The following is a 26,848-nucleotide window of genomic DNA, read 5'->3' as shown; positions in this document are numbered from 1 at the left end:
GAAAGGACAGATTTCAGCAGTGTTGTGAAGATTGACCTGACTGCATTTGGTGACAGACCAAATGTGTGGTTGCAAAAGAGATGAGTCGAGATTAACACCAAATTAGGATCTTGTGAGTTAGGAAGGATGGTGGCACTGTCAAGAGTGATGGGAAAGTCAGAGAGAGGACAGGATTTGAATGTGAAGAGGAGTTATCTTTTGGACAGGTTAAGTTTGAGGTCTTGTTGGGACAACTACATAGAGATGTTCTGAATGCAAGACGAAATGCAAGACTGCAGAGATATCAGGCCTGGAGGTACAGATTTGGGAATCTCATCAAACAAATTTATTGAGCACTTACTGGGTGCAGAGCACTGTACTAAGCACTTGAGAGTGTACAACACAACAATATTAACAGACACAGTCCATGACCACAACAGGTTTACAGTCTAGAGGGGCAGACTTAATATAAGCCACAGATATGTACATAAGTGCTTTGTTGGGGGTGACTGAATAAAGGCAGCAAGTCAGGGCAATGCAGAAGGGAGTAGAAAAAGAGGAAATGGGGGCTTAGTCGGAGAAGGTCTCTTGGAGGAGATGTGCCTTCAAAAAGGCTTTGAAGGTGGGGAGAGTAATCGTCTGTCATATATGAAAAGGGAGGGGGTTCCAGGTCAGAAGCAGGATGTGGGCGAGAGGGTGGCAGTGAGATAGACAAAAATTGAGGTACAGTATGTGGGCTGGGAGCGCACATGTAGGAGTGCAGCAAGGTGAGGTAGGAAGGGGGCAAGGTGATTGAGAGCTCTAAAGCCAATGATGAGGATTTTCTGTTTGATGGAGAGGCGGATGGGCAACCACTACAGGTTGTTGAAGTGTGGGGAGACGTGGACAGAATGTTTCTGTAGAAAAATGATCAGGCAGCAGAGTGTAATATGGACTGGAGTGGGGAGAGACAGGAGGCAGGGAGGTCAGTGAGGAGGTTGATAGAGTAATCAAGGCGGGATAGGGTAAGTGCTTGGATTAAGGTGGTAACAGTTTGGATGGAGAAGAAAGGACAGATTTTAGAGATGTTGTGAAGGTTGAACCACCAGAATTTAGTGATAGATTGAATATATGGATTGAATGAGAGGGAGGAATGAGGGATAAAGCCAAGGTTATGGGCTTGTGAGACAGGAAGGATGGTGGTGCCGTCTACAGTGATGGGAAAGTCAGGGGGAGGACAGGGTTTGGATAGGAAGATAAGGAGTTCTGTTTTGGACATGTTAAGTTTAAGGTGACAGCAGGACATCCAAGTAGCGATGCCTTGAAGGCAGGAGGAAATGTGAGACGGCACAGAGGGAGAGAGATAAGGGGAGAAGATTTACATTTGGGAATCATCCACACTGAGGTGGTAGTTGAAGCCATGGGAGCAAATGAGTTCTCCAAGGGAGTGGGTGTAGATGGAGCATAATAAAATGGGACCCATAACTAAACCTTGAGAGACCCCCAAAGTTAGGGGGTGGAGGCAGAGGCGGAATCCATGAAAGAGACTGAGAATGAGTGGTCAGAGAGATAGGAGGAGAACCAGGAGAGGACAGTGTCATTGAGGCTGAGGTTGGATAATGTTTCTGAGAAGCGTGTGGTCGACAGTGTCAAAGGCAGGTTGAGAGGTCTAGGAGGATTAGGATGAAGTAGAGGCCTTGGATTTGGCAAGAAAGAGATCAGTTGTGATCTTTGAGAGGGTGGTTTCCATGGAGTGTAGCATGCGGAAGCCAGATTGGAGGAGGTCAAGAAGAGAACTGGAGGAGAGGAATTTGAGACACAGGGTGTAGACAACTCGCTCAAGGAGTTTGGAGAGAAATGGTAGGAAGGGGATTGAGGTGATAACTGCAGGAAGCTGTGGGGTCAAGGGAGGGTTTTTTTAGGATAGGGGAGACAAGAGCATGTTTGAAAGCATAGGGGGAAAAGCCTTTGACTGAATGAAAAAGCCTTTCAAAAAACCATTAAATACCACTGATTCACTGAGAGGGAGAACAGGCAACATAAAGTTGGGCTTCCTGTCACCAAAGACTGTAACATGCTTGTTTTTCTCTGCTGTTAGAGTGTCAGCTCCTTGAGGGCAGGAAACATACCATTTCTTCATTCTGCACTTCCCAAGAACCCAGTACAGGTACCAAACAGGCACACAATACATATTACTACTACTAGCAGAAGATGACGAGGCAACAAAGGAAACTTGAGAAGCAGCAGTCAGAAGAACTTGGAGGAGAAAACAGGTAGTACTGCGTCAGTAAAACTCGGTTTGAATAGAGTTTCTAAATCCTAAGTAGCCAAAATAAAAAAATCAAGACGTTTAAGACAGAAAAGAAGCCATTAGATTTGATCATAAGGTGGTCCTTGGATGCATTTGATATTCACCCCACCCTCAGGCCCACAGCACTCATGCATATATCTATAATTCATTTAAATTAGTGTCTGCTTCCCCCTCTAGATTGTAAATTCACTGTGGACAGAGAATATATTTACCAACTCTGTTGCACTATATTCTCCGAAATGCTTAGTACAATGCTCCGAACACAGTAAATATCCAGTAAGTACCATTGATTGGCTGATTCCTTCATGGGCATCTACATGCTTTCCTGAAAGATAATTGCAAGTTACTTCACTCCACCATTAAATAGGGAGAAATAGAAATGCTGAAAGTAAAACTTGCAAATGTTTTAGTTACTTGAAAAAAAAGAGGACCTAAGATATAACTAGGAAAAAAGTCAGGAAGGAAGAAATTTACTTCCTTCACGACTTTACGTTCATTCATTCAATGTATTTGTTGAACACTTACTGTGTGCAGAGCACTGTACTAAGCACTTGGGAGAGTACAATATGAAAATAAATGGATACATTCCCTGCTCACAACAAGCTTAAGTCTGGGGTGAGGGGGTAGGGGGAAACAGACATGAATTTTTAAAAAACTTACAGATATGTATATAAGTGCAGTGGGGCTGGCATGGGGGAGAAGAGCTGAGGGAGCAAGTTCGGGTGACACAGAAGGAAGCAGGAGAAGAGAAAAGGGGGGGCTTAATAATAATGATGATGGTATTTGTTAAGTGCTTACTATTTGCCAAGCACTATTCTAAGCACTAGGGTAGATACAAGGTATTCGATTTGTCCCACATGGGGCTCACTGTCTTAATCCCCATTTTACATATGAAGTAACTGAGGCCCAGAGAAGTGAAGTGATTTGCCCAAAGTCACACAGCAGAAAAGTGGCAGAGCCAGGATCCCAGACTGAGCCCCCTTTTTTCTTTCCTCCTCCCCATACCCCCTGCCCTACTTCCTTCCCCTCCCCACAACACCTGAATATATGTTTGTACAGATTTATTACTCTATTTATTTAACTTGTACATATTTACTATTCTATTTATTTTGTTAATGATATGTATCTAGCTTTATTTTTATTTATTCTGGTGACTTGACACACGTCCACATGCTTTGTTGTCTGTCTCCCCCTTCTAGACTGTGAGCCAGTTGTTGGGTAGGGACCGTCTCTCTATGTTGTCAACTTGTACTTCCCAAGCGCTTAGTACAGTGCTCTGCACACAGTAAGCACTCAATAAATACGATTGAATGAATGAATGAATGAATGATTAGAACCCATTACCTTCTGGCATGAGTCCCAGGGCTGTGCTCTATCCACTACTCCATGCTGCTTCTCAGCTTCTCAGGCTTACTCAGGGAAGGCCTCCTGGAGGAGATGTGCCGTCAATAATCACCAAAATAAGAACTTTTGGTAATTTAAATAAAAACTATAGGAATGAAAAATAAAAACACATAAGTAACAGGACATGTGATCATTTACTATTTTTGTTCTAAAAGTCAAACTATTGTTTTTAGTGGGTAACGGTAAAGAAAATTTCCACATGAAGCAAAGTGTCTATTCACTCATAATTGGACAGGACAGTCACACATTGTATCTCTCCGTACCCAATCCCACCAAAAGCCCTTCAAGGTCAGAAAATATTCCCCTTTTTTGGCCATAGCAGCTGTGGCAGAGAGAGCAAGAACTCTGAGAAGCCAGAAGTAGCTCAGAACCAAGCAAGGGGAGTGAGAGGAGCTATGTGGAGTTAATAATAATAATAATAATAATAATAATAATAATAATAATAATAATAACAGCATTTATTAAGTTCTTACTACATGCAAAGCACTGTTCTAAGCATCGGGGAGGTTTTAAGGTGATCGGGTTGTCCCACAGGGGGCTCACAGTCTTAATCCCCATTTTACAGATGAGGTAACTGAGGCACCGAGAAGTGAAGCGACTTGCCCAAAGTCACCCAGCTGACAATTGGCGGAGCCGGGATTTGAACCCATGACCTCTGACTCCAAAGCCCGTGCTCTTTCCATCGAGCCACGCTGCTTCTCTAAGCACTTACTATAGGCCGAGCACTATACCAAGCACTGGAGTAGAGACAAGATAATCAGGTTGGACATAGTCCCTGTCTCCCAATCTATATAGGAGTGAGAACAGGTACTGAACTGCCATTTTACAGAAAAGTGAAATGACTGGCCCAAGGTCACTCAGCAGGTAAGCGGCAGAGCCGGGATAAGATCCCAGTTCCTCCGAATCTCAAGCACGGGCTCTTTCCCATGAGAAGCAGCGTGGCTCAGTGGAGAAGAGCCCGGGCTTTGGAGTCAGAGGTCATGGGTTCAAACCCCTGCTCCGCCAGTTGTCAGCTGTGTGACTTTGGGCAAGTCACTTAACTTCTCTGGGCCTCAGTTACCTCATCTGTAAAATGGGGATTGAGACTGTGAGCCCCACCTGGGACAACCTGATCACCTTGTAACCTCCCCAGCGCTTAGAACAGTGCTTTGCACATAGTAAGCGCTTAATAAATGCCATCATTATTATTATTATTATTTCCATTTGGCCCCGCTGCTTCCTATTTGAAAGGAATAGATTCATTCATTCATTCAGTTGTATTGATTGAGCCCTTACTGTGTGCAGGGCACTGTACTAAGCGCTTGGGAGGGTAGAATACAGCAATAAACAGACGCACACATGAACGAGGCATCTGTGCGGTCAGCGATGCCATTGTTTCTTGCCTCTCTTGTTCCCAGAGCAGAGGTGCCACCGGTCTCGGTGCTAGAAAGCTGCAACAGGGATTTGAGGGAAGTCACTGCTTAAACACTGCTTGACTCACCTGTTGCTTTTTTTCCATTTCCTCTTGTGGCCTGTGCTCTAACCACTAACCCATGCTGCTTCTCTACTGGCTGTAAAGCTAGTAGAGCTAGACTTCATCATCATCAATCGTATTTATTGAGCACTTACTATGTGCAGAGCACTGTACTAAGTGCTTGGGAAGTACAAATTGGCAACATATAGAGACGGTCCCTACCCAACAGTGGGCTCACAGTCTAAAAGGGGGAGACAGAGAACACAACCAAACATACTAACAAAATAAAATAAATAGGATAGATATGAACAAGTAAAATAAATAAATAAATAAATAAATAAATAGAGTAATAAATATGTACAAACATATATACATATATACAGGTGCTGTGGGGAAGGGAAGGAGGTAAGATGGGGGGGATGGAGAGGGGGAGACTTACATTCCTATTTGATTTTATGCACGGGATACTGGTTGTAGTGCACTACCCTTTACTCTCCATTTACATGGCTACTGTCCTATCCAGATGCTCCCTGACCAATATGGGCATTACATACTGCAATAGCCTTTTTTCTGCTTTGAAGCTCTTCTCTTTTGTTTCTCTCAGCAGAAGCAAGAATCAACTTCCTCAATTTTTTGTAGAGTACTTGTTAAGTGCTTATTAATCGCCAGATACAATCAAGCTCTGCTCGCCCCCAACAAGCTCCTTCTAGGAGTCAGAAGGACCTGGGTGCCGGCTCTGCCACTTGTCTGCTGTGTGACCATGGACAAGTCACTTTACTTTTCTGTGACTCAGTTCCCTCATCTGTAAAACGAGGACTAAGACTGGGAGCCCCGTATGGGACAGGGACTGTGTCCAATCTGAGAAGCGTTTATCTACCCCAGCGCTTAGTACAATACTTGGCACAGAGTACGGGCTTAACATATACCATATAAAAAAGCAAAAAAAAGGTAGAAGTTCATGTGACCTATGACCTACCAGCTTCCCAAAAGTATAAAAGGAAGTCACAACACAGAGAGAAATAATGCAACACAATGCCATCATGTCCCAAACTGTTAGTGGGGTAATAGTGCAATCATGAAAAAGAAAATGGATCTAGGTATTGACCTCACTATCATCCTCACTAATTTGGGTCACTGAAACCTCATCTATCATAGATTTATGGTACAAATGTAAAAAAATACTTTTCTATGAGGTAGAAAATTAGAGAATAATAATAATAATTTTGGTATTTGTTAAGCGCTTACTATGTGCAAAGCACTGTTCTAAGCACTGGGGAGGATACAAGGTGATCAAGTTGTCCCATATGGGGCTCACAATCTTAATCCCCATTTTACAGATGAGGTAACTGAGGCACAGAGAAGTTAAGTGACTTGCCCAAAGTCACACAGCTGATAAGCGGCGGAGTGGGATTTGAACCCATGACCTCTGACTCCCAAGCCCGTGCTCTGTCCACTGATCCAAGCTGCTTCTCTTAGTACTTCTCTTAGTACTCTTAGTACTTAGTACTCTCTTAATATTTCTCTAAGTTTACCTAGAGAAGTAAACTTAAGTCCACTTGCAATGCACTTTCAGGGAAAAAGTATGGCTTAGTAGCCTGGAGCTTTTCAACTCAGAAAAAAGAACTCTTTCAAAGGTTCAAATGAAATCTGCTTCCCAAGCTAACCATTTTAATTCTGTTGTAATGGCTCACCACATACTGGCTGAGACACAGCTTACCAGCAGCCTCAAACATGACAAGTGTGAGAAATAATGGGCTACAAGACCCAGGCCTGGGGATCACTCTCCTACTGTAGAAAGGCATTACTTGCTGTTATCTAACTGGAAATTCATTCATTGATTCAATTGTATTTATTGAGCACTTACTGTGTGCAGAGCACTGTACTAAGTGCTTGGAAAGTACAATTCAGCAACAGGGGCAATCCCTGCCCACAACAGGCTCACAGTCTAGAAAGGGTGGGGGGGGGGCAGCATCAAAACAAGTAAACAGGCATCAGCAGCATCAATATAAATAAATAGAATTATATTTATAATTATATTTATATATTATATTATATATTATATAATCATATTTATATATTATAATGCATACACAACATTGATAAAATAAACAGAATAATTAATTTATATATATGTGTGTATATATATATATATACACACATATATATATATACACAAGTGCTGTGGGGCGGGGAGGGGGGTGACATATAATAATAATGATGGCATTTGTTAAGTGCTTACTATGTGCCAAGCACTGTTCTAAGTGCTGGGAGGATACAAGGTAATCAGGTTGTCCCACATGGGGCTCACAGTCTTCATCCCCATTTCACAGATGAGGGAACTGAGGCATAAGGAATGAAGTGACTTGCCCAAAGTCACACAGCTGACAAGTGGCGGAGCCGGGATTAGAACCCATGACCTCTGACTCCCAAACCCGGGCTCTTTACACTGAGCAGAGGGATGGAGTTGGGGCGAAGGGGAGGGGAGGAGGAGCAAACGAAAAGGGGAGCTTAGTCTGGGAAGGCCTCATGGAGGAGGTAAGCATTCAGTAGGGCTTGAAGGGGGAGAAGTGTGTTAGTTTGGAGGATGTGAGTGTACTTATCCTACTACTGCAGCATCTCTCTCCCAGGAAGCAATTCAAGACCAAAGGTAAATAATGGAGTACTGGAGGATAAGTTTATTTGGTCAAAACTAGTTTATTTGTTAAACAGGTGAGAAAATATCTGTTTGGCAGAATTAAAGTTTGATCCAGATAGATGCCAAATGTAACCTCCTTGTAGGCAGGGATCGGGTCTACCTATTTTATAGTATTGTACTTCCCAAGTGTTGAGTACAGAGCTCTGAACCAAGTAAGCCCTCAAATACTCGTAAATGATAGATCAGGAAAGAACCAATAAACAAAAGAGGACTTGAATTATACTGATGCTATTGATGCCTGTTTACTTGTTTTGATGTCTGTCTCCCCTCTTCTAGAGTGTGAGCACACTGTGGGCAGGGATCGTCTCTCTCCATTGCTGAACTGTACTCTCCAAGAACTTAGCACAGTGTTCTGCACACAGTAAGCACTCAATAAATACGATTGAGTGAACGAATGAATGAAGACTGCTCTGGGCCCATTTAACCGGACAGTTATAGTAAAATATAATTCCCTGCCATTAGAGAATGTGTTTAGGGAAGCTGCATGGCTCAGTGGAAAGAGCCCGGGCTTTGGAGTCAGAGGTCATGGGTTCAAATCCCGGCTCTGCCAATTGTCAGCTGTGTGACCATGGGCAAGTCACTTAGCTTCTCTGTGCCTCAGTGATCTCATCTGTAAAATGCAGATTAAGACTCTGAGCCCCACACGGGACAATCTGATCACCTTCTATCCTCCCCAGCGCTTAGAACAGTGCTTTGCACATAGTAAGCTCTTAACAAATACCATTATTATTATTATTATTATTACACAGAAGAGGTAACTGAGGCACAGAGAAGTGAAGTGATTTCCCCCAGACTTGTCATTTTCTACTCTTGTACCAAGGAGGTCAAGGGGAAAGATTCATTTCAGAGATAAGCTCTGCCATGTCTTGTGACTCTCTGAATAGCTAGAATTCACGCTTTCCTTCTGAGGTTACTGAAGGGACCTCCGCAAGCAGAAGTTGGATCTTTCATTAACAAGGAGGTGAAATTGACTGAAGACTCACAAAACGCCTAGGCCGCTGCCTTTCATTTTAAAGCGACTAACTTTGCTTTCCTATTCCTAATGTCCAGGCAGCAGCAGCTCTTCCCTCGCTTAAAGCAAAGAAAACACTCCAATCGTGCTGTTCCTTTCTCAAGTGCTTAGTTCCCAACTGCTGCTCAGATCAAATTAAAACTCTTGGGTTTTTGTTTTGTTTTTTTGGTTTTTTTGCAAGACAGGGTTCTCCTTCCAACTACTCCAGCTTGTGCTTCCCACTGTCCTATCTGCTTACTGACCCCTACGCCCAACTTTCTACTCGTAAACCACTACAACTGACTTCTTTCCATCTATAATTCTCTCTCCCGCGTTTCACTGATCTGTGTTCCTCCTTTCTCCACAAGTATGAAATAGATGGCAAGAAGGGCAGGCATCCCAATAGTCTCGGAGCACCTATCTAGGATGTTGGGAAGGATCTTGAAAGGAATCGCCTTTCAAAAAGGCGAAAATCCCTCTGCCCCGGGTGGTGAGTGAGGAATCAATTGATCAATCAATGGTATTTACTGAGCGCTTATTGTGTGCAGAGCACTATTTAGTGCTTCTGAGAGTACCATGATCAGTGGTTACAGCATGGGGCAGGGAATCAGAAGGTCGTTGGTTCTAATCCTGGCTCCACCACTTGCCTGCTGTGTGGCCTTGGGGAAGTCACTTCACTTCTCTGTGCCTTAGTTACCCCATCTGTAAAAAGGGGAATGAGACTGTGAGCCCCATGTGCGATAGGAACTGTGTCCAACCCAATTTGCTTATATCCACCCCAACTCTATGAGCATGGAACACAGTAAGTGCTTAAATACCACAATTATTATTATTAGAGCATATAGACCCGTTTCCCACTCACCCTGACCTTACAGTCTAGATGAAGACAGGTTTAGGCCTTCTGGATTGAGCTGAGCAGGATGCAGCAGGCCTGAACCCTGTCCTGAGAGACTAGCTATTACCCATGCCAAATAAACTCTCCAGTAATTGAACCTCACCTCCCTCCATGCCCTTGGCCTCTCCCCCGAGGCCAAAGGCACTCCCTAGTTGCCCCCAGCATGCTCCTTTCACACCGGACGGGGCATAAAAGCTGCTGTCGAACATCATTCGCTCCCACAGCTTCAACTATCATCTCTATGCTGATGACACCCAAATCTACATCTCTGCCCCTGCTCTCTCTCCCTCCCTCCAGGCTTGCATCTCCTCCTGCCTTCAGGACATCTCCATCTGGATGTCTGCCCGCCACCTAAAACTCAACATGTCCAAGACTGAACTCCTTGTCTTCCCTCCCAAACCCTGCCCTCTCCCTGACTTTCCCATCACTGTTGACGGCACTACCATCCTTCCCGTCTCACAAGCCCGCAACCTTGGAGTCATCCTCGACTCCGCTCTCTCATTCACCCCTCACATCCAAGCCGTCACCAAAACCTGCCGGTCTCACCTCCGCAACACTGCCAAGATCCGCCCTTTCCTCTCCATCCAAACCGTACCCTGCTCGTTCAAGCTCTCATCCCATCCCATCTGGACTACTGTATCAGCCTCCTCTCCAATCTCCCATCCTCGTGTCTCTCCCCACTTCAATCCATACTTCACGCCACTGCCCGGATTGTCTTTGTCCAGAAACGCTCTGGGCATGTTACTCCCCTCCTCAAAAATCTCCAGTGGCTATCAATCAACCTACGCATCAGGCAGAAACTCCTCACCCTGGGCTTCAAGGCTGTCTATCACCTCGCCCCCTCCTACCTCACCTCCCTTCTCTCCTTCTACAGCCCAGCCTGCACCCTCCGCTCCTCTGCCGCTAATCTCCTCACCTCATAACTGCTGCCTCGCCTCGCAATGGCCCAGTAGCCTTCGAGAGCCAGCTACATTTCCTCCCCAGGAACCAGCACTGGCTCCCCTCCGCACCACTAAGGCCATGTCATGCCCTCCTGCTTTCCACCACCCCAGTAAGTTAGAGAACAATGCTTGCAGCAAAAGGCCTCGTGTAATCGCAGGAAAATTGCTGCAGTAACCAAAGCTATACCTATAGGTACACCGAGGAATGATGATGATGATGATGATGGCATTTATTAAGCACTTACTATGTGCAAAGCACTGTTTTAAGCGCTGGGGAGGTTACAAGGTGATCAGATTGTCCCACGGGGGGCTCACAGTCTTCATCCCCATTTTACAGATGAGGGAACTGAGGCACAGAGAAGTTAAGTGACTTGCCCAAAGTCACACCGCCAACAATTGGCGGAGCTAGGATTTGAACCCATGACCTCTGACTCCAAAGCCTGTGCTCTTTCCACAGAGCCACGCTGCTTCTGAATCATGCAGGAGCCTGAAATTCTGCTCCTTTGGCCACAACTCCCAACTGACCATTGTTTTCATTCTCTCACCATTCTGTTAATCCTGGCTCCGCCACTTGTCAGCTGAGTGACTTTGGGCAAGTCACTTAACTTCTCTGTGCCTCAGTTCCCTCATCTGTAAAATGGGGATCGAGACTGTGAGCCTCATGTGGGACAGGAGCTGTGTCCACCCCAATTCGCCTGTATCCACCCCAGCGCTTAGTACAGTGCCTGGCACATAGTAAGCACTGAATCATTATTATTATTTGATTATTATTATTACTGCCAGTTCCTGTCAGTTCAGCCTCTAGAATTAGTCAATCGTTTTTTACTGAAAGCTTACTGTGTGCAGAGCAATGTACTAAGCACTTGGGAGAGTACAATGGAACAGACACATTCCCTGCCCACAACAAGCTCCTTGTACCACAACGGCCTCCTTGGTGATCGCCCAGCCTCTTGTCACTCTCCACTCCAGTCCATACTTCACTCTGCTGCTCAAATCATTTTTCTACAAAATGTTCAGTCCACGTTTCCCCACTCCCCACTCTTCAAAAACCTTCTGCATCGAACAGAAATTCCTTACCATTCTCGCCTGTCCCGCCGCTGATCCCTGGCCCACATCCTCCCCCTGGCCTGGAACTCCCTCCCTCCTCACATCCACCAAACTAGCACACTCCCCGCCTTCAAAGCCCTACTGAAAGTTCACCTCCTCCAGGAGGCCTTCCCAGACTGAACCCCCCTTGTCCTCAGCTCCCCCTCCGTTCCACATCACTCCGACTCTCTCCCTTTGCTCTACCCCCCGACTCCCGTCCGACAGCACTTGTGTATATATGTACACGTTTATTATTTGAGGAGCAGCGTGGCTTGGTGGAAAGAGCCCGGACTTGGGTCATGGGTTCTAATCCCGGTTCCGTGTGACTTTGGGCAAGTCGCTTAACTTCTCTGTGCCTCAGTTACCTCATCTGTAAAATGGGGATTAAGACTGTGAGCCCCACATGGGACAATCGGATTACCTTGTATTTACCCCAGTGCCTGGAACAGTGCATGGCACCTAGTAAGGGCTTAACAAATACGATTATTATTTGCGAGGCAGCGTGGTTCAGTGGAAAGAGCACTGGCTTGGGAGCCAGAGGTCATGGGTTATAATCCCGGCTCTGCCACTTGTCAGCTCTGTGACTTTGGGCAAGTCTCTTAACTTCTCTGTGCCTCAGTTACCTCATCTGTAAAATGGGGATTAAGACTGTGAGCCCCATGTAGGACAACCTGATCACCTTGTATCTCCCCCAGCGCTTAGAACAGTGCTTGGAACATAGTAAGTGCTTAACAAATGTCATCATCGTTGTCATCATTCTATTTATTTTATTAATAATGTGTATATATCTATAATTCTATTTATTTACACTGATGCTATTGATGCCTGCCCACTTGTTTTGTTGTCTGTCTCCCCCCTTCTTGACTGTGAGCCCACTGGGTGGGGACTGTCTCTATTTGTTGCCGAACTGTACTTTCCAAGTGCTTAGTAATCAATCAATCAATCAATCGTATTTATTGAGCGCTTACTGTGTGCAGAGCACTGTACTAAGCGCTTGGGAAGTACAAGTCGGCAACACAGAGACAGTCCCTACCCAACAGCGGGCTCACAGTCTAGAAGGGGGAGACAGAGAACAAAACCAAACATACTAACAAAATAAAATAAATACAATAGATATGTACAAGATAAATAAATAAATAAATGGAGTAATAAATAGTGCTCCGCACACAGTAAGCACTCAATAAATACGATTGAATGAATTTAAGGTACTCAATCAGTCCTCCCTTTCCTTCCTCACCTCACTCATCTCCTTGGCTCCTTTAATACCAAACTCCTTTCTTTACCTCGATCTCGTCTATCGTGTTGCCGACCCCTGACCACGTCCTCTTCCAGCCTGGAACTCCTTCCCGCTTCATGTAATGATAACGATGGTATTTGTAAGAGCTTACTATGTGCCAGACACTGTACTAAGTGCTGGGGTGGAGACAAGCAAATTGGGTTAGATAGTCCCTGTCCCACTTGGGGCTCAGAGTCCCAATCCTCATTTTACAGATGAGGAAACTGAGGCCCGGAGAAATGAGTGACTTGCCCAAGGTCACCCAGCAGACAAGTGGCAGAGCCGGGATGAGAACCCGTGACCTTCTGACTCCCAGGCCTTGCTCTAACATGGAGTCAGAGGTCATGGGTTCAAACCCTGGCTCCACCAATTGTCAGCTGTGTGACTTTGGGCAAGTTACTTAACTTCTCTGTGCCTCAGTTCTCTCCTCTGTAAAATGGGGATGAAAACTGTGAGCCCCCCGTGGGACAATCTGATCACCTTGTAACCTCCCGCGCGCTTAGAACAGTGCTTTGCACATAGTAAGCGCTTAATAAATGCCATTATTATTATTATTATTATTATTATCCACTACGCCATGCCACTCTTCCCACCTTCAGAGCCCTTCTGAAGCAGCGTGGCTCAGTGGAAAGAGCTTGGGCTTTGGAGTCAGAGCTCATGCGTTCAAATCCCAGTTCGGCCAATTGTCAGCTGTGTGACTTTGGGCAAGTCACAACTTCTCTGGGCCTCAGTTCCCTCATCTGTAAAATGGGGATGAAGACTGTGAGCCCCCCATGGACAACCTGATCACCTTGTAACCACCCCAGCACTTAGAACAGTGCTTTGCACATAGTAAGCACTTAATAAATGCCATCATTCTTCTTCTCCTTCTTCTAGGATCACGTCTCCTCCAATCAATCAATCAATCGTACTTGAGTGCTTACTGTGTGCACAGCACTGTACTAAACGCTTGGGAAGTACAAGTCGGCAACACATAGAGACGGTCCCTACCCAACAGTGGGCTCACAGTCTAGAAGGGGGAGACGGAGAACAAAACCAAACATATTAACAAAATAAAATAAATAGAATAGATATGTACAAGTAAAATAAATAGAGTAATAAATGTGTACAAACATATATACATATATACAGGTGCTGTGGGGAAGGGAAGGAGGTAAGGCGGGGGGGATGGAGAGGGGGAGGAGGGGGAGAGGAAGGAGGGAGCTCAGTCTGGGAAGGCCTCCTGGAGGAGGTGAGCTCTCAGTTGGCCTTCCCTGGCTGCGCCCTCATTCCCTCTGCTCACCCTCCCTTCTGCATCACCACTGGACCTCTAGCCCTGAAACACTTGACACTGAACCCCCCTCTCCAAGACTTATGTACACATCCTTGCACTTTGCCATTTCTCCTATCTGTAATGTATTTTAACGTCCGTCTCCCCCTTTGGACTGTAAACTCCGTTAGAGCAGGGATCAAATCTAATAATAATAATGATGGCATTTGTTAAGCATTCACTATTTGCCAAGCAGTGTTCTAAGCACTGGGGCAGATACAAGGTAATCACGTTGTCCCTCGTGGGGGGGGGCTCACAGACTTCATCCCCATTTTCCAGATGAGGTAACTGAGGGACAGAGAAGCTATGTGGCTTGCCCAAGGTCACACAGCACTTGTCAGCTGTGTGATCTTGGGCAATTCACTTCACTTCTCTGTGCCTCAGTTACCTCATCTGTAAAATGGGGATTAAGACTGTGAGCCCCACATGGGACAACCTGATCACCTTGTACCTCCCCAGCGCTTAGAACAGTGCTTTGCACATAGTAAGCACTTAATAAATGCCATAATAATAATAATAACAACAGCAGACAAGGGGCAGAGCTGGGATTAGAACCCATGTCCTCTGATTCCCAAGCCCATGCTCTTTCCAATAAGCCATGCTGCTTCTACCGACCTACCGTATTATCTTCTCCCAAGCACTTTGTACTGTGCCCATTGTATTCTTCTGAGCGCTTAGTATGGTGCTCTGCCCACAGTAAGCAATCAGTAAATACCACTGAGTGACTGATTTTGTGCATGGTATATTTGTCCTTGTCTCCTGTGCTGTTTTAATATTCTACTGTTGCAGTGAATATTGATATGTCCTCCCTCCCACCTACATTCTTAGATTCGTGAGCCCCTCCAGGGACAGAGTTTGTGTTTTATTACCACTTGTATACTCTTTCACAGCACTTACTACAGTGCACAGTACACCACACTTACTACACACACCACACTTACTACAGTACACACACACCAAACACTTAATATTATTACCCTTATTATAAGAATCTAAAGATATCACGAGATACAGAATCCTGAGCTGGACGAAACCATTGGTCTGACCAATGATGAGGTGCGATGAGGATCGCAACTGCAATCAATATTATTTATTGGCGCGTCTACTGGGTGAAGAGCATTGTACTAAGCTCTTGGGAGACAAAATACAATTAGTAGACCAACCAATCATATTTACGGTGTCCATTCATTCATTCAAGCATATTTATTGAGCACTTTCTGTGTACAGAGAACTGTACTACGTGCCTGGAAAGTACAATTCAGCAATAAAGAGAGACCATCCCTGCCCACAACAGGCTTCAGGGCATTGTAGTGAGCACTTGGGTGAGGACACTATAACAGAGTTGGGTGGACACATTCCCTGAACTCTGCCCTCAAGGATCTTACAATCTTGGGGGAGGGGGTTGGCACACAGGTTCTAAAATTCAGATAGGAGGCGAAAACATAATAGATTATATAAGACATTTCAACTTGTACTTTCCAAGCGCTTAGTACAGTGCTCTGCACACAGTAAGCTCTCAATAAATACGATTAAATGAATGAATAAGTGCTACAGAGGACTGTAAGTACATAGTCAGTCCTCTGTAGCCAGGATTAGAACCCACGACCTCCGACTCCCAACTTTCCAGGCTCTGGCCACTGAGCCACGCTCCTTCTCCAACTCATTGACCTGTGCTTTTTCCATTAGGCCATGCTGCTTTCCTAGGATTGATTTTGAATAAATTCTAAATTAATAAATCACTATTCTATTTAAAATAAATAAAATAATAAAATATTTTGTTAATACGTTCTGTTTTGTTGTCCGTCTCCCCCTTCTAGACTGTGAGCCCGCTGTCGGGTAGGGACCGCCTCTAGATGTTGCCGACTTGTACTTCCCAAGCGCTTAGTACAGTGCTCTGCACACAGTAAGCGCTCAATAAATATGATTGATTGAATGAATGAATGAATAAATGCTTAGGTGGGCAAGGAAGCCCTGCTCTGGCAATTGGGAATTTTACAAGGGAGAGATGGGATTTCAGAAGGGTTTTTATGATACAGAGGGACTTTGGAGGCAGCCTGGCTTAGTGGAAATAGTACAGGCCTGGGAGTCTGAAGACCTGGGTTCTAATTCCGCTCCTCCACTTGCCCCCTGCATGACCTTGGGTAAGTCACTTAAATTCTCTGTCTCGGTTTTTCTCATCTGTAAAATGGGGATTAAATACCTGTTCTTTCATTCATTCATTCAGTCATATGTATTGAGCACTTACTGTGTGCAGAGCACAGTTACTAACCACTTGGGAAAGTTCAATAGAACAATAATCAAGTGACATTCCTTGCCCAGAATGAGCTTTCTTCCTCCTATTTAAGATGTGAGTCTAATTTTACTTATTTTGTACCTGCCCCTAGAGGTTATTTAGCACAGTGCTTGACAAATAGAAGATTTAAATATCATTATTATTTTTGAGGAAAGTTGGAGCCTGTTGGATATGAAGGGGGAGGGAGTCCCAGACTAGTGGGGAAGCTGTGAGTAAGAGATCAGTTGCAGGAGAGATGAGAAACAGCGAGGCCTGGATAGAGCAAGGGCCTGGGAATCGGAAGGCCCTGGGTTCTAATAATAATAATAATAATGATGGTATTTGTTAAGTGCTTACTATGTGCAAGGCACTGTTCTAAGCGCTGGGGAGGTTACAAGGTGATCAGGTTGTCCCTGGGAGGGCTCACCATTTTAATCTGCATTTTACAGATGAGGTAACTGAGGCACAGAGAAGTTATGTGACTCGCCCTAAATCACACAGCTGACAGTTGGCGGAGCTGGGATTTGAACCCTCTGGCTCTGCCACTTAACTGCTGTGTGAACTTGGGCAAGTCAGTTAACCCTGTCCTCTCCCGAACTTTCCCGCCACTGTCGATGGCACAACCATCCTTCCCGTCTCACAAGCCTGCAACCTTGGTGTCATCCTTGACTTCGCTCTCTCATTCGACCCGCATATCCTATCCATCACCAAAACCTGCCAGTCTCACCTTCACAACATCGCCACGATCTGCCCTTTCCTCTCCATTCAAACCACTGCCACGTTAGTACAGTCCTATCCCGACTGGATTACTGCATCAGCCTTCTTTCTGATCTCCCAACCTCCCGACTCTCCCCACTTCAGTCTGTGCTGCCTGGATTATCTTTCTACAGAAACGTTCAGGGCATGTCACACCCCTCCTCAAAAGTCACAAGTGGTTGCCAATAAACCTATGTATCACACAAAAACTCCTCACTACTGGCTTCAAAGCCCTCCATCGCCTTGCCCCTTCTTACCTCACCTCCCTTCTCTCCTTCCACATCCCAGCGTGCACACTCTGCTCCTCTGACGCTAACCTTCTCACTGGGCCTCCATCTCACCTGTCCTGCCATCAACCCCTGGTCCCACGTCCTCCCCCTGGCCTGGAATGCCCTCCCTCCACACATCCGCCAATCACTCTTTCCTCCTTCAAAGCCTTACTGATGCTCACCTCCTCCAAGAGGCCTTCCCAGACTAAGATCCCCTTTCCTCAGCTCCCCCTCCCTTCCACGTCACTTTGACTCGCTCCTTTTTCTCTCCCCCCCCCCCACAGCGCTTCTTATATATGTAAATATCTATAATTCCATTTATCTATAACAATGCCTGTTCACTTACCATGATATGTATATAGCTATAATTCAGTTTTTTAATATTGATAATAATATTGATATAATTGATAATACTAATGATGGCATTTATTAAGCGCTTACAGTGCTTTGCACATAGTAAGCGCTTAATAAATGCCATCATTATTATTATTGATGCCTGTTTGTTGTTTTCATGTCTGTCTTCCCCCTTCTAGACTGTAAACCCTGTGTGGGCAGGGATTGTCTCTATTGCTGAATTGTAATAATAATGATAATAACAATGATGATGATATTTGTTAAGCGCTTACCATGTGCCAAGCACTGTTCTAAGCACTGGGGTAGATACAAGGTAATCAGGTTGTCCCACGTGAGGCTCACAGTCTTAATCCCCATTTTACAGATGAAGGAACTAAGGCACAGAGAGGTTAAATGGCTTGCCCAAGGTCACACAGCAGACAAGTGGTGGAGCCGGAATTAGAACCCACGTCCTCTGACTCCCAAGTCTGTGCTCTTTCCACTAAGCCGTGCTACTTTCCAAGCACTGAGTACAGTGCTCTGCACACAGTAAGCGCTCAATAAATACAACTGAATGAATGAATAAATGGATGAATGACACAGACTGTATACAACCCGATTAGCTTGTATCTCCCCCAGCACTTAGTACAGTGCCTGGCGCATAGTAAGCATTTAACAAATACCATTTAAAACAGAAAGAAAAAGCACTGTTGGTAAATTTGAGAGCAAACAATTGGGCAAGCTGAGGGAAATTCATTCATTCAATTGTATCTAGTGAGCGCTTACTGGGTGCAGAGCACTGTATAAGGGAAATGGAAGAAGAGAGTGGAGAAGGAGAAGGGAGAGTTGATTCATCGCCTTCAAGCTGTCATGAGTTTCTGCCAGATGTGCAGTGGAAAGGGCAACTGCTGGAGGTTTTTAAGGATTGGCATGTCTTGTGACCAAAGCTGATTCAGTAGTCAAGTGGGCTGTGATAAATGCCAAAATTGTAAGCTCCTTGGCAAGACCGTAAACTCCCTAAGGGCAAGGATAGTGTCTACCAACTCCAGTGCACTCTCCCAAGTCCTTAGTATAGTGCTCTGCTCAGAATAAGTGCTCAATAATTACTATTGATTGATTGATTAATAAGTGCCTGGACCCGCACAGGGGGCATTTGGATGGAGAGGAAGAGGCAGATTCTGGAGAAGTCATGGAGAAAAAGAACAACAAGTCAGAGATTAAAAGAGGGGGAAAAGTCAAAGATAATGCCATGGTAATGGACTTGAGAGGCCAGGTGAAGGCTGGTGTTTTCAACTAAGAGGGGGATGTCAGGTGGACGAGGAGGAGGACAATGTGTGAGGGAAGATGAAGAATTCAGAGCTGATCACATCAGGTGCTGACCAAAGAGATGGAGGCAGGAGGAAATGCAAGTTTGCAACAAAGAGGTGAAGAAGTCAGGGGTGCCTCTTGGGTACAATTGGGAATCATTCCCATAAAGGTTGTAGCTGAAGCCATAGGAGCAGATGAAAAACCCTCTCTTGACCCCACCCACCTTCTAGTTATCGCCCTATCTCCCTCCTACCATTCCCTTCCAAACTCCTTGAATGAGTCGTCCACACGCGCTGCCTCAAATTCCTCAACGCTAACTCTCTCCTCGACCCTCTCCAATTTGGCTTCCGTCCCCAACATTCCACGGAAACTGCCCTCTCAAAGGTCACCAGTGACCTCCTGCTTGCCAAATCCAACGGCTCCTACTCTACCCTAATCCTCCTCGACCTCTCGGCTGCCTTCAACACAGTGGATCACCCCCTTCTCCTCAACATGCTATCCAACCTTGGCTTAATGGACTCTGTCCTCTCCTGGTTCTCCTCTTATCTCTCCGGCCACTCATTCTCCATCTCTTTTGTGGGTTCCTCCTTCCCCTCCCACCCCCTTACTGTAGGGGTTCCTCAAGGGTCAGTTCTTGGTCCCCTTCTGTCCTCTATCTACACTCACTCCCTTGGTGACCTCATTCGCTCCCACAGCTTCAACTATCATCTCTACGCTGATGACACCCAGATCTCCATCTCTGCCCCTGCTCTCTCCCCCTCTCTCCAGGCTCGCATCTCCTCCTGCCTTCAGGACATCTCCATCTGGATGTCTGCCCGCCACCTAAAGCTCAACATGTCGAAGACTGAGCTCCTTGTCTTCCCTCCCAAACCTTGTCCTCTCCCTGACTTTCCCATCTCTGTTGATGGCACTACCATCCTTCCCGTCCCACAAGTCAGCAACCTTGGTGTCATCCTCGACTCTGCTCTCTCGTTCGCCCCTCACAAAACCTGCTGGTCTCACCTCCACAACATCGCCAAGATCTGCCCTTTCCTCTCCATCCAAACCGCTACCCTGCTGGTTCAATCTCTCATCCTATCCCGACTGGATTACTGCATCAGCCTCCTCTCCTATCTCCCACCCTCCTGTCTCTCCCCACTTCAATCCATACTTCACACCGCTGCCCGGATCGTCTTTGTGCAGAAACGCTCTGGGCTCAAGAGAGAGTGAGTGCCAAGTACGAGCTTGGGCCTGGGAGTCAGAAGGTCATGGGTTCTAATCCTGGCTCCACCACTTGTCAGCTATGTGACTATGGGCAAGTCACTTAGCTTCTCTGTGCCTCATTTACTTCATCCGTAAAATGGGGATTAAGACTGTGAGCCCCCCGTGAGAAAAGCTGATTACCTTATATCTACTCTGGTGCTTAGAACAGTGCCTGGCATGTAGTACAGTGATCTGCACACAGTAAGCACTCAACAAATGCAAATGAATGAATAAATACAGTAAGTGCTTAACAAATACCATTATTATTATTATTATTAAAATGAGGATTGAAACTGGAAGCCCCACATGGAACAGGGACTGTGTCCAACACTGTCTGCTTGTTTACACCCCAGTGCTTGGGACAGTGCTTGACACAAAGTAAGAGCTTAACAAATACCACAGTTATGATTAAGGGGACACAGAAATGAGCTTTGAGGAACGCCCACAGTTAGGGATGGGAAGCCGAGGAAGGGCTAGTGAGAGAGAGGCTGAGAAAGATGGACCAGAAAAGAGAACCAACAGAGAACAGTGTTCACAAACACATTTAATTCACTCCGACTCTTCGAATGCTCATTTTACAACTAACATATTACTCTTAAATTTTTACATGTAATTGTCATTTATACTGAAATTCTATGTCACTGGCACCTACAAAATATAACCATGTGTTCCGGTGCCTTTAGACATTAAGAATGTCAGCTCCATTACAGCAGTAACACATTTTTTCACATAATTCATTCATTCATTCATTCAATTGTATTTATTGAGCGCTTACTGTGTGCAGAGCACTGTATTAAGCACTTGGGAAGTACAAGTCGGCAACGTATAGAGACGGTCCCTACCCAACAAAGGGCTCAGAGTCTAGAAGGGGGAGATAGACAACAAAACAAGACATGTAGACAGGTGTCAAAATCATCAGAACAGGTAGAATTAAAGCTATATGCATATCATTAACAAAATAAATAGACTAGTAAATACGTACAAGTAAAATAAAGTAATAAATCTGTACATATATATATATATATATAGGTAGACAGATAGATAGATAGATAGATAGATAGATTAGATAGATAGATATACACACAAGTGAACGGGCTATATAAAAAGTATGGATACATACATAAGTTCTGTGGGGCTGAGGGAGTGGTGAATAAAGGCAGCAAATCTAAGTGCACTGGTGATGCAGAAGGGAGTGGGAGAAGAGGAAATGAGGGTTTAGTCAGGAAGGCTTCTTCCCCATTGTGTCTAGTGGGCTATGAAAATCTACATTATATTGAGATAATATATGGAGAAGAAGCTTGGCTTAGTGGAAACAGCCCGGGCTTGGGAGTCAGGGGTCATGGGGTCTAATCCCTGCTCTGCCACTTTTCAGCTGTGTGACTATGGGCAAGTCACTTAACTTCTCTATGCCTCAGTTACCTCACCTGTAAAATGGGGATTAATGTGAGCCCCATGTGAGACAAGCTGATTACCTTGTGCTTAGAACAGTGCTTGGCATATAGTAAGTGCTTAATGTCTACTTGTTTTGTTGTCTGTCTTTCCCTTCTAGACTGTGAGCCCATTGTTGGGTAGGGGCTGTCTCTATATGTTGCCGATTTGTACTTCCCAAGCGCTTAGTACAGTGCTCTGCACACAGTAAGCGCTCAGATACCATTTTTATTATTACATTGTGAAAGCTGATAAATATTGCCATTGATGATATTAACCAGCAGTATAATCAATAGCTTGTTCACAGGGGTATTCCCAAAATATATTAACTATAATGATCAGACTCACTGGATATGAATCCAAATTTACTCTATCATTATTAGTTTGCAAGAAGCTTTTACCACGTACCTAACACTGTGCTATTCAGCAATGATTGTCTAAATATGAAGTTAAGGAACATTTACCATTATAGAACATGAACTTTTTTAATGACACTTGGTAAGCTCTATGTGGCAGGCACTGTACTAAATGGAGGGTTAGGTGCAGTATATGCAGATCAGACACTCCCTGTCCCACATAAGGCTCACCACCTAAGTGAGATGGAAAACAGGTATTGAACCTCTATATTTACAGATGAGGTAACTGAGGCACAGAGAAGTAAAGTCACCTGCCCAAGGTCACACAGAAGATGAGTGGTGGAGCTGGGATGAGTACTCAGTACACCAGCAAGACTCCCAGGCCGTGTTCCTTTCACTAGGCCTGTTGCCGAATTGTACTTTTCAAGTGCTTAGTACAGTGCTCTGCACACAGTAAGCGCTCAATAAATATGATTGAATGAATGAATAGGCTGCTCTGCTTTGACAACTGAGCTTTAACAATCGACAAGGAAAGGAAAACATCATCCCAAAACATGTGTTTGCTGCAGATACGGAAGAGTGCAATCATATTCCTACATTCCACGGAAACTGCCCTCTCAAAGGTCACCAATGACCTCTGTCCTCTCCTGGTTCTCCTCTTATCTCTCCGGCCGTTCATTCTCAGTCTCTTTTGCGGGCTCCTCCTCTCCCTCCCATCCCCTTACTGTAAGGAGTCCTCAAGGGTAAGTTCTCGGTCTCCCTCTGTTCTCTATCTACACTCACTCCCTTAGTGAACTCATTTGCTCCCACGGCTTCAACTATCATCTCTACGCTGATGACACCCAAATCTACATCTCTGACCCTGCTCTCTCTCGCTCCCTCCAGGCTCACATCTCCTCCTGCCTTCAGGACATCTCCATCTGGTTGTCTGCCCGCCATCTAAAACTCAATATGTCCAAGGCTGAACTCCTTATCTTCCCTCCCAAACCCTGCCCTCTCCCTGACTTTCCCATCACTGTTGACGGTACTAGCATCCTTCCTATCTCACAAGCCCGCAACCTTGGTGTCATCCTCGATTCCACTCTCTCGTTCACCCCTAACATCCAATCCGTCACCAAAACCCACCGGTCTCACCTCCGCAACATCACCAAGATCCGCCCTTTCCTCTCCATCCAAACCGCTACCCTGCTTGTTCAATCTCTCATCCTATCTCGACTGGATTACTGCATCGGCCTCCTCTCCGATCTCCCATCCTCCTGTCTCTCCCCTCTTCAATCCATACTTCACGCCGCTGCCCGGATCGTCTTTGTGCAGAAACCCTCTGGGCATGTTACTCCCCTCCTCAAAAATCTCCAGTGGCTACCAATCAACCTACGAATCAGGCAAAAACTCCTCACTCTCGGCTTCAAGGCTGTCCATCACCTTGCCCCCCTCCTACCTCACCTCCCTTCTCTCCTTCTCCAGCCCAGCCCGCACCCTCTGCTCCTCTGCCGCTAATCTCCTCACTGTGCCTCGTTCTCACCTGTCTTGCAGTCGACCCCTGGCCCACGTCATCCCCCGGGCCTGGAATGCCCTCCCTCTGCCCATCTGCCAAGCTAGCTCTCTTCCTCCCTTCAAAGCTCTACTGAGAGCTCACCTCCTCCAGGAGGCCTTCCCAGACTGAGCCCCCTCCTTCCTCTCCCCCTTCCCATCCCCCCCCGCCTTACCTCCTTCCCCTCCCCACAGCACCTGTATATATGTACATATGTTTGTACGTATTTATTACTCCATTTATTTATTTATTTTACTTGTACATATTTATTCTATTTATTTTATTTTGTTAATATGTTTTGTTTTGTTTTCTATCTCCCCCTTCTAGACTGCGAGCCCGCTGCAGGGTAGGGGCCGTCTCTACATGTTGCCAACTTGTACTTCCCAAGCGCTTAGTACAGTGCTCTGCACGCAGTAAGTGCTCAATAAATACGATTGAATGAATGAATGAATATGCATTTATTGAGCGCTTACTGTGTGCACAGCACTGTACTAAGCCCTTGGGAGAGTACAAAAGAACAATATAATACATTCCCTGCCCACAATAAGCTTACAGTCTAGAGGGGGAGAACGTGAAAAAACACTTTAAGTTAGTTCAGAGAACAGAAAGTAAACAGAGAAGGAACATCCTGCTGTTTGGATTTACTACTACTACTAATAATAATAATAACAATAATAATAATGGCATGTTTTAAGCACTTAACTATGTGCCAGACACTGTACTAAGCACTGGGGTGGATACAAGCAAATCGGGTTGGACGCAGGGTTGGACACAGTCCCTGTCCCATGAAGGGCTTACAGTCTCAATCCTCATTCAAGCGCTTAGTACAATGCTCTGCACACAATAAGCGCTCAATAAATACGATTGAATGAAAGAATTTTACAGACGAGGCAACAGAGGCCCAGAGATGTGAAGTGACTTGCCCAAGGTCACCCAGAGGACGAGTGGCCAAGCCAGGATTAGAACCCACGACCTTCTGACTCCCATGTGCTCTGTGAGGCTGTAATGAAGCCAATTATCAACACATCCAGTGGGATAATAATAATAATGACGGTATTTGTTAAGTGCTTACTATGTGCACTGTTCTAAGCACTGGGGGAGATCCAAGGTTGTCCCACGTGGGGCTCCCAGTCTTCATCCCCATTTTCCAGATGAGGGAACTGAGGCCCAGAGAAGTGAAGTGACTTGCCCAAAGTCACCCAGCTGGTAAGTGGGGAGTCAGGATTAGAACCCACAACCATCTGACTCCCAAGCCCGGGCTCTTGCCACTAAAGACATGCTGTTATGGTCAACAGCTCAAAAACCCCCGACAAGATTCTTGCATGAATAACTGCCAGTTGCATCACAATTGCGTGAACAACTGCCGCTCGGTGTCGATGATGATTTAATGATAATAATAATAATTTTGGTATTTGTTAAGCGCTTACTATATGCCAAGCACGGTTTTAAGCGCAGGGGGAGATACAAGGTGATCAGGTTGTCCCGCGTGGGGCTCACAGTCTTCATTCCCATTTTCCAGATGAGGGCACTGAGGCCCAGAGAAGTTGAGTGGCCCAAAGTCACCCCGCCGATAAGTGGCGGAGCGGGATTAGATCCCACGACCTCCGACTCCCAAACCCGCATTCTTTCCACTGAGCGCTTACTATGTGCCAAGTAGTGGGTGTGCTGGGCCTTCTGGAGGTGCCCGGCTGGAGTACTTACTATGTACAAAGCACTGTTTGAAGCGCTGGGGAGGTTACAAGGTGATCAGGTTGTCCCACGTGGGGCTCACAGTCTGCATCCCCATTTTCCAGATGAGGGAACTGAGGCCCAGAGAAGTGAAGTGACTTCCCCAAAGTCACCCAGCTGACAATTGGCAGAGCCGGCATTTGAACCCATGACCTCTGACTCCAAAGCCTGCGCTCTTTCCACTGAGTAAGCCCACTGTTCATCAATATCATCAATCGTATTTATTGAGTGCTTACCGTGTGCAGAGCACTGTACTAAGCTCTTGGGAAGTACAAGTTGGCAACATATAGAGACAGTCCCTACCCAACAGTGGGCTCACAGTCTAAAAGGGGGAGACAGAAAACAAAACCAAACATACCAACAAAATAAAATAAACAGAATAGATATGTACAAGTAAAATAAATAAATAAATAAATAACTAGAGTAACAAATATGCACAAACGTATATACATATATACAGGTGCTGTGGGGAGGGGAAGGAGGTAAGATGGGGGGATGGGGAGGGGGACGAGGGGGAGAGGAAGGAAGGGGCTCAGTCTGGGAAGGCCTCCTGGAGGAGGTGAGCTCTCAGTAGGGCCTCGAACGGAGGAAGAGAGCTAAGTTGGCGGGACCGCCTCTATGTTGCCAACTTGTACTACCCAAGCGCTTAGTACAGTGCTCTGCACACAGTAAGCGCTCAATAAATACAAATGAATGAAGGTGGCTGGAGAACTCACCTGAGTGGGATGAAGCAGGTGAGCCGGAAAGGCTGGTCCTGTTCCTGGACGGGCATCTGCGGGTTGGCAGCAGGTGCCCTGGGCGCTTAGGGGGCGTCTCCCCCAGCTCCGGCTGGGAGGAGGAGGAAGAGGGGGAGGAAGGGAGAGTGGTATCCAGCAGGCTGCTGGGCCGGAGAGCAACAGGTGATCCTCCCCTCCACCAGCAGGGGGCGGGGACGGGAAAGGGGGCGGGATCCAGCGGAGGGGCGGGGCCGGAGGGAGGGGACGGGATTGGCGGAGTCGGAGGGGGCGTGGCCAGAGGGATGGAGGAGGGAGGGGAAGGGCGGGGCCGGCGGGACGGGACGGGATTGGCGGAATCGGAGGGGGCGTGGCTAGATAGGGGAGGGCGGGACGGGACGGGATTGGCGGAACCGGAGGGGGCGTGGCCATAGGGAGGAGAGGGAAGGGCGGGAGCGGGACGGCGGGAGGGGACGGGATTGGCGGAGCCGGAGGGGAGGGGGCGGGGCCAGAGGGGGGGAAGAGGCGGGACCGGCGGGAAGGGACGGGAGTGGCCGAATCGGAGGAGGCGTGGCCAGAGGGGGGAGGGGTGG

At 46.2% G+C, this 26,848-nt stretch overlaps 1 protein-coding gene across 1 annotated transcript in view; it reads right to left on the bottom strand.

Moving 5' to 3' along the window:
- Positions 1-26,384, bottom strand: part of PLD1 (phospholipase D1) — a 279,106-nt gene extending 252,722 nt beyond the window's left edge. Inside the window, exon 1 of the mRNA XM_038748912.1 lies at positions 26,259-26,384. The gene's annotated coding sequence lies outside the window, so the exon portion shown is untranslated. The remainder of the gene's footprint in view (positions 1-26,258) is intronic.
- Positions 26,385-26,848: the final 464 nt, after the last annotated feature.

The sequence above is a fragment of the Tachyglossus aculeatus genome, chromosome 1 (genome assembly GCF_015852505.1).
Source record: "Tachyglossus aculeatus isolate mTacAcu1 chromosome 1, mTacAcu1.pri, whole genome shotgun sequence".
In the NCBI taxonomy this organism is placed as follows: domain Eukaryota; kingdom Metazoa; phylum Chordata; class Mammalia; order Monotremata; family Tachyglossidae; genus Tachyglossus; species Tachyglossus aculeatus.
Note: the sequence above shows the minus strand (reverse complement) of the source record. Positions and strands in the feature narration are given on the sequence as shown.